Source organism: Mus caroli, unplaced genomic scaffold (assembly GCF_978045245.1).
Source record: "Mus caroli unplaced genomic scaffold, Mus_caroli_1 scaffold_1, whole genome shotgun sequence".
In the NCBI taxonomy this organism is placed as follows: Eukaryota; Metazoa; Chordata; class Mammalia; order Rodentia; family Muridae; genus Mus; species Mus caroli.
Window position 1 is genome coordinate 11,358,559 of NW_028227256.1, and position 9,471 is coordinate 11,368,029.

Consider the following 9,471-nt stretch of genomic DNA (forward strand, 5'->3'; position numbering starts at 1 on the left):
GAATTCAAGGCCCATACCTAAACATGATAAAAGCAATCTACAGCAAACCAGTAGCCAACATCAAAGTAAATGGTGAGAAGCTTGAAGCAATCCCTCTAAAATCAGGGACTAGACAAGGCTGTCCACTTTCTCCATACCTATTCAACATTGTACTTGAAGTCCTAGCCAGAGCAATTCGACAACAAAAGGAGATCAAAGGGATACAAATTGGAAAAGATGAAGTCAAAATATCACTTTTTGCAGATGATATGATAGTATATATAAGTGAGCCTAAAAATTCCACCAGAGAACTCCTAAGCCTGATAAACAGCTTCGGTGAAGTAGCTGGATATAAAATTAACTCAAACAAATCAATGGCCTTTCTCTACACAAAGAATAAACAGGCTGAGAAAGAAATTAGGGAAACAACACCCTTCTCAATAGTCACAAATAATATAAAATATCTTGGCATGACTCTAACTCAGGAAGTGAAAGATCTTTTTAATAAAAACTTCAAGTCTCTGAAGAAAGAAATTATAGAAGATCTCAGAAGATGGAAAGATCTCCCATGCTCATGGATTGGCAGGATCAACATTGTAAAAATGGCTATCTTGCCAAAAGCAATCTACAGATTCAATGCAATCCCCATCAAAATTCCAAATCAATTCTTCAACGAATTAGAAAGTGCAATCTGCAAATTCATCTGGAATAACAAAAAACCTAGGATAGCAAAAACTCTTCTCAAGGATAAAAGAACCTCTGGTGGAATCACCATGCCTGACCTAAAGCTCTACTACAGAGCAATTGTGATAAAAACTGCATGGTACTGGTATAGTGACAGACCAATAGACCAATGGAATAGAATTGAAGACCCAGAAATGAACCCACACACCTATGGTCACTTGATCTTCGACAAGGGAGCTAAAAACATCCAGTGGAAGAAAGACAGCATTTTCAACAAATGGTGCTGGCACAACTGGTTGTTAACATGTAGAAGAATGGGAAACGATCCATTCCTATCTCCTTGTACTAAGGTCAAGTCTAAGTGGATCAAGGAACTTCACATAAAACCAGAGACACTGAAACTTATAGAGGAGAAAGTGGGGGAAAGCCTTGAAGATATGGGCACAGGGGAAAAATTCCTGAAGAGAACAGTAATGGCTTGTGCTGTAAGATCGAGAATTGACAAGTGGGACCTCATGAAACTGCAAAGCTTCTGCAAGGCTAAAGACACCATCAATAAGACAAAAAAACCACCAACAGATTGGGAAAGGATCTTCACCTATCCTAAATCAGATAAGGGACTAATATCCAATATATATAAAGAACTCAAGAAGGTGGACTCCAGAAAGTCAAATAACCCCATTAAAAAATGGGGCTCAGAACTGAACAAAGAATACTCACCTGAGGAATACTGAATGGCAGAGAAGCACCTGAAAAAATGTTCAACATCCTTAATCATCAGGGAAATGCAAATCAAAACAACCCTGAGATTCCACCTCACACCAGTCAGAATGGCTAAGATCAAAAATTCAGGTGACAGCAGATGCTGGCGAGGATGTGGAGAAAGAGGAACACTCCTCCATTGTTGGTGGGATTGCAAGCTTGTACAACCACTCTGGAAATCAGTCTGACGGTTCCTCAGAAAATTGGACATAGTACTACCGGAGGATCCAGCAATACCTCTCCTGGGCATATATCCAGAAGATGTCCCAACCGGTAAAAAGGACACACGCTCCACTATGTTCATAGCAGCCCTATTTATAATAGCCAGAAGCTGGAAAGAACCCAGATGTCCCTCAACAGAGGAATGGATACAGAAATTATGGTACTTTTACACAATGGAGTACTACTCAGCTATTAAAAAGAATGAATTTATGAAATTCCTAGCCAAATGGATGGACCTGGAGGGTATCATCTTGAGTGAAGTAACACAATCACAAAAGAACTCACACAATATGTATTCACTGATAAGTGGATATTAGCCCAAAACTTAGGATACCCAAGATATAAGATACAATTTGATAAACGCATGAAACTCAAGAAGAATGAAGACCAAAGTGTGGACACTGTGCCCCTTCTTAGAATTGGGAACAAAACACCCAGGGAAGGAGTTACAGAGACAAAGTTCGTAGCTGTGATGAAAGGATGGACCATTTAGAGACTGCCGTATCCAGGGATCCATCCCATAATCAGCTTCTAAACGCTGACACCATTGCATACACTAGCAAGATTTTGCTGAAAGGACCCAAATATAGCTGTCTCTTGTGAGACAATGCCGGGGCCTAGCAAACACAGGAGTGGATGTTCACAGACAGCTATTGGATGTATCACAGGGCTCCCAATGGAGAAGCTAGAGAAAGTACCCAAGGAGCTAAAGGGATCTGCAACCCTATTGTTGGAACAACATGATGTACTAACCAGAACCCCGGAGCTCTTGTCTCTAGCTGCATATGTATCGAAAGATGGCCTAGTCGGCCATCAATGGAAAGAGAGGCCCATTGGACTTGCAAACTTTATATGCCCCAATATAGGGGAATGCCAGGGCCAAAAGAATGGGAATGGGTGGGTAGGGAAGTGGGGGACGCTATGGGGGACTTTTGGGATAGCATTGGAAATGTAATTGAGGAAAATATGTAATAAAAATATTAAAAATTAAAAAAAAAAGAGAGTAGCCCTTTATTCAAATGACAAATGATATGAGAAAGAATTCAAGAAAATAACACCTTTCACAATAGCCTCAAATAATATAAAAATATCTTTGGAAAATTCTAACCAAGCAAGTGAAAAACTTGTATAATAATAACTTCATGTCTTTGAAGAAAGAAACTGAAGAAGGTATCAGAAAACTGAAAGATATTCCATATCAAAGATCACCAGGATGAATATCTTTAAAAATGGCCACCCTGAAAACTATCTACAGATTCAACACAACTCCAATAAAAATCCAAATACAATTCTTCACAGATCTTAAAAGTCAGTTTTCCACTGTCTTTTTGAAACATAAAAAACCCAGTATAGCTTTTTAACATTCCCAAATTAAAAAAAAAAAAGAAACAAACTGTGGGAGGTATCATTATCTCTGATTTTAAGTTGTAATACAGAGCTATCCTAACAAAAACAATATGGTACTGACACAAAAAGAAACACATTGATCAATGGAATCAAGTGGAATTCCTACATATAAATCCACACACCTACAGATGCCTGATATTTTACAAATAATCCAGAAACATACACTGGAAAAAAAGACAGTATCTTCAACAAACGGTTCTGGTGAAACTGAATGTCAACATGTATTCTTCTGCACAAAACCTAAATCCAAGTGGATCAACGACCTCGACATAAAACCAGATACATTAAATCTGATAGAAAAGAAAGTGGGAAATAAACTTGAACACACTGGCACAGGGAAGAGCTTTTGAGCAGAGCACCGTCATCACAAGCACTAAGATCAACAATTAATGCATGAACCTCATGAAGCTGAAAAGCTTCGGTAAGTCAAAGACTCCATCAATCAGACAAAGTGGCAGCCTTCAGAATGAGAAAATATTTTTACCAACTCCACATCTGATAAGGACTAGTATCCAAAATATTTAAAGAATTTAAAAAACTAAATATCAAGGAAACAACCCAATTTTTAAAAAATGGGGTACAGATCAAAGAATTATCAAGAGAGAACACTCAAATGGCTGAGAGGAACTTAAAGAAATACTCAACACCCAGATCCATCAGGGTTTTGCAAATCAAAACTACCTTGAGATTTCCTCTTACTCCCATCAGAATGGCTAAAATCAACAAAACAAGTGGCAGCTGCTCATGGTGATGAGGATGTGGAGTAAGAGGAACAGGAATCCATTGCTCATGGGAGTGCAGGAAGATGCAGTCTTCCCCAAGCTCTGGCTATACCACTCATAAACATATGCCTCCATATGCTCCACTCTACTACAGAACACGGGCATTTCTGCTCTGTTTATAAGAGCCAGACATTTGAAACAATCTAGATATCCCCCAAAAGAATGCATATAAAAGTACAAAAAAAATGTGGTGCATTTACACAATTATTACTTAGCTTAAAAAAAGATCAGGAAAAAATCATCCTGAGTGAGGTAACACAGATCCAGTAAGACAAACATGGTACGTATACACTTATCTGTAGATATTAGCTGTTAAGTCAATAATTACCAAGGTACAGTTCACAGAACCACAGATGTTAGGTATAGAGTAAGAGACTAGGAATATAGAGAGATCTCTTTAGGAAAGGGAAATGAAATAGATATCATAAGTGGACAGGGGTAGAGTGGAATGGGAGTCCCAAGCCTCATATCTATATGAATTACCTAAACTACACAAATAAGTGGCTCTCTGATCCCTGGGCTATTTTTCTTCTGTTTGTTCACTTTGTCCAACTCTGCTGTGTTACTTTTTGTTTTGTTTTGTTTTGTTTTATTTATCCCTTACAAGCCTGTTTGTATTTCTAAAGGGTGACAGAAAGGAAGTGAATCCAGAAGGTAGAGAGGGTGGGGAGGAACGAAAAGAAGTGGGAGGCATAATCAAGATACATTATGTAAGGAAAAATAAGTTTTCAATTAAAAGGAACATAAATTGGTTTACAGAAATCACTCTTGGATAAGATTATCTTAAACATAAGACAATCTGACAATTTTACCACCATGCGATGTGTGAAAAGTGTAATTAATGACAGCATCACACATTTATATGTGACCTATAAATATCATTTGGTCAGCTGAGTCATGAGGCCCTCTAGAAGGAAGAGAAACAAAGCCCTTGGCATTGAATCCACGAAGGAAAATGCACAGCACAACCTGGCATTGCTACAGCTTCCATAACAAAAATGGAAGTACTCCAAGAACTACAATTTCCAATGGTTATATGGCTTTAAATATAATTATGAAATTCTTTGTCTTGGCTCTTTTCCCATACATTCTAAATAATTTTTAAAAACACTTTCTCCAATTATAGATTGCCACTTGGACAGACACATTTTACTCTATCTCCACTTAAATAGGTATATATTTGATAGGAATAATAATCTTACAAATTATATTCATAGAGTTTAATATATCTTCAAAACAAGCTTTACTGAAAGTCAAAGAGAGTACTATTTATAAATGAAGCTCATGCTATATGTGGATCTGAGTGTGGTATTACATATGTCATTTAAATAGTTGATAAAGGGGATATTTTGTAGAAATATAATATATTCTTATCATCTCTTCTGAAGGAATAAAGAATGGGCACTCTGTCATGGAAATTTAATTTCTGGAATTAGGGCATACCTGTGGTTACCAATGTCAAAGTTTTTCTTCTGACTTTAAACCATGCAAAGTTCTGGCAGTTCCTTCTCTGTGTTAAGCACATGGTATAAAGTGGAAGCGCCGCATCATGCCTCATGTGCGCATCTTTTAAGGCTTACAACCCCCCCCCTTCAGATAGACACCAATTACTCAAAGAGATCACCGATGTTCCTGAAAACTGGGAATCCTTCTGTACGAAGAATGTACAACGATCTCTGAGGGCATAACACTGGTTCTCATAACCTTCATCATTAAAACATGAACCCTGTCTTGCAATGGCAGCTGTCTCCTGTAAAAACATCCATAAGTGCATGCTAGGCTAGTGTTTTCAGCATCATTTCTTTTCTCCCTTTAGAAGAGGGCTTTCAGCCAATTTCAACACTGCTTACTTTAAGCCAATTGCTCTTACCTCTCTGTCAACATTTTGTTAAAGGAAAAACACACGACTAAATACAATGTTTTCAACAAACAAATAACCTAAAGACTCATTTGAGTCAATGAGAAAATTTCTACTGAAATGCTGGTGATAGCTCGCATCTGATCACCCAATAACAACTATTTCCTTAAATGGTACCCTAAAATTCTCAACATTGTTGAAATGCTCTTATACACAAATTTGAAGGATACCCAGGCCATCTTTTAAATATGCGGTACTAAATATTTTAAAGCGATTATTGTTATTTCAGACATGCTGAGCTTTCCTATGTATAAACCTTATTTAATCCTCACTCCAATAGATTCTTGGCAACGCTATTGCATTTCTTACTAATGAAGCACTTGAGGCTCAGAGAGGCCAAGTCTCTTACACAGCTTTATTGTCATACATCAAGTGGCATTAATTATAAGGTATAATACATTTTAAGGTGCTAAAGTCTTTCACTTAACCAGTGTTCCATGCAATTGTGTGTTGTATATGAATTTTAGATGAAATTTTGGATAGCTGATTAATTGATAGATGTGCAATGTCTGGATATGGTTTCAATTGCGGTGATAAAATACCATGCAGAAAAGCAACTGGAGCCGAGAAAGCCATAAAATTCAAGTATCTTGGGGAATTTGGCTGGGAAGTAGCCAGATTAGCTTGGAGGATTAAAATATAGTAGTACTATTTAGTTGTTGTGCCTTTAAAGCATGTTAAATGAATATGATCCAGTCTCCTTGGTTTGCTAGCTAGCCAGGCTAAGAGAATGCTGTAACACACTTATTAAAAATCCATTAACACTAGTCAACTCCTTCTGTGTTTTGTCCAGGCTTGGTGTTTGGGACAAGCTATTCTGGATCATCATGCTTACTTCTGGACCAAATCCTGCCTCTGGGTTCCACCTACTAACCAGGTCTATATGTGAGTAGGAGCTAGAAGAAGGGATAGGAAACATTGGAAGAGAAACATTGTTTCAAGTGTGCCTTCTGTAGAGCATACTTCATTCCAGATCATTGGACAACTCTCAACAAGTGTAGGGCTGAGAACATAATGTAGCCTCCAAAGATATTTGAAGCCATTCAGACTAGCTATTTTTCCAGGAAGACATCTAGCATCCACAACAGTGATTTGTAGCAAGGCAGAGTGAAGAAATTCCCTAAAGAGCTACACCCCTAAGATCTCTGCTCTCACTGCTTTCTCATTGCTACAAAGTGCTTTCAATATTACCCAAGCAATCTTAAGTTATCTGTCAAGTAGTCTACAAACCTGTAAGAACCATAATTTCCACAAAACACCTCACTGGCGTCTATACAGAATAATTGTGTAGTCATTGAGGGAGCAGCTGGGGGACACTATGTTTATATGTCAAAGGTGACTTATGTAATTAAGAAAAAGAAGAAAGAAAGAAAACCTCTATGTTTAGCAGTACAGAAACTGGCTCACTAGATTTTGGTCTACCTTTGCAGCAGAATAGTCTCCAATACCTAAACAGAATGAAATATACCTTATGTGCTGAGAAATATCCAGAAAGATCAGAGGAAAATGTAGGCATGTACAGACCTGGTCAGGAAAGGCCAGGCAAGCCTATGTATGTGCTCCCATGCAAGGAAACCTTCTAAAAAGTCAATCTAGAAGAATTGAGAGTTTATTTCTATCAAATGGAACTAGATTCTCTAATAAAGGGAAGTCTTGGTTTTTTAATGATCTTTTGTCCTATTGAAATACGTTTAAGCCATATGCATATGCTCCTTTCTGAAAAATAAGTAAGGCAAACAGAACTTGTTTCAAACTTTAACTCTTTTCCATAAAAATGTGGTCAAAAAATAACAAGCCAAAAGTACAGAGGGAGGCAGTTGATCACAGAACATTCCTTCGTTCCAGTATAACTTTCTCTTAATCTGCGCAGGATGAACTCTGCTAACTCAGACTGAAATTAACACAACAGTATGCTGGCAGAGACACAGGCCTTGCTTCCTCCTCCAAGGTCTTTCTGTGCTTGGTAAATCTTCCCCTGCAGCTTGCCTATGTGGACAAATGCTTAGAAACTGCAAATTTCACAACCAGAGCCTTCCCTGGCTGTAGTTTTCATGTTTACTTTTTTACCTAATTTGTCCTAAAAGAAAACCTCAAATTATTCTCTATTCAGTTTGGGGCATGAGGGGGGTCTTGTCTATAAAGAGCAGAGGACAGACTCTGGTACTTCTCTGACAGTATCTTCTCTCTCTCTCTCTCTCTCTCTCTCTCTCTCTCTCTCTCTCTCTCTCTCTCTCTCTCTCTCTCTCCCTCCCTCCTTCCCTCCCTCCCTCCCTCCCTCCCTCCCTCCCTCCCTCCCTCTCTCCAGAGGACAGACTCTGGTACTTCTCTGACAGTATCTTCTCTCTCTCTTTCTCTCTCTCTCTCTCTCTCTCTCTCTCTCTCTCTCTCTCTCTCTCTCTCTCTCTCTCTCTCTCTCTCCCTCCCTCTCTCCATTCCTCCATTCCTTTCTTTTTCTGATAGGATTTCACACTGGCCTGGATCTCACCAAATAGGCTAAGATGCCTAGTCAGTTAGCCCCAGGAGTCTGTTTGTCTCTGTTTACCTAATGGTGGGATTACAAGCATAAATTACTACAACCATTTTTTTTATGTGGCTTCTGAGGAATCTAACTCATGTTTGGAAGGTGAATATGCTATAGATTCAGCCATTTTCCCAGCCCTCAATGGTTGCTAATACTACCAAAAATAAATGTGAAATTAATGAGTTTTTAAAGACTCTAACCATGTCCACTACATATGTCCCTTAAGCATCCTAAGAGTCACAGAATATTTTGAAATTTGGTATCAAAGTTTAAACTTACTCTGTAGTGTCTGCTTCAAATTAACTAAGTGACTGTAAGTTATACCTTACCTGAAACTCATCTGTAATTTCACAGTGTATGAACAGACACAGCTCATGCCTGAATGAGAAAGCTGTTCCTGATTCCCTCTTCTTAACCCAGCCATCTTGTCCCCCACGCCCTCTTTACCCATAATACATTCTCAAGTCCTCAGAAATGATTCTACCCTGTGTATTTATTATCTGCCATTCTAAAAGTACATGGAGATTCTAAAGAAAGTAAATACTTACATTTTTATGGGGACAAACAAAGCCAAAAGACAAAACTGGTTTTGTTTAAGTACTACATTCTTCTTGCCTGGATAAATTCTAATTAAGAGTTTATTGGACTCAAGTATTAGTTTTGTTAATTTAGTAATGCTTAGTTCATTAAAGTATTGTTTTTCAAAACTCTGCAGGGCCAGGCAAAATGGACTTGTGTGTAAAGCCATTTGCCATAAGCTCGATAACTTAAGTGCTGTCCCTGGGACCCACAAGGAAGGAAAAGAGAACCCATGATGATAAGTTGCCTTTCGACCTCTATTCGAGTGCAGTGGTGCATGCAGTCTCTGCCTGTCTCTGTCTCTGTCTCTCTTTCACATAGTAAATAAATGTAATAAATTTTGAACATCAAAACCATTGGACCTATTCACTTCTGACTTGAATATTTTCTCAAAGATAAAGGCTTCTTAAGCTGAACTCCAAAACAAGAAACAATAACAGAAAAAAGAATGGGACTTTGTCAACATTAAAAAAACAAAAACTAGTTTGATAAGTGTGTCGCCAGGAAAATGAAAATAAAACAGAATGGGTGAAAATAATTGAAAATAATTTTTAAAAATTTGAAAGAAATATTTGAAAATTGTTTTTGCTAAATACATAATGAACTCTGCAACTCAG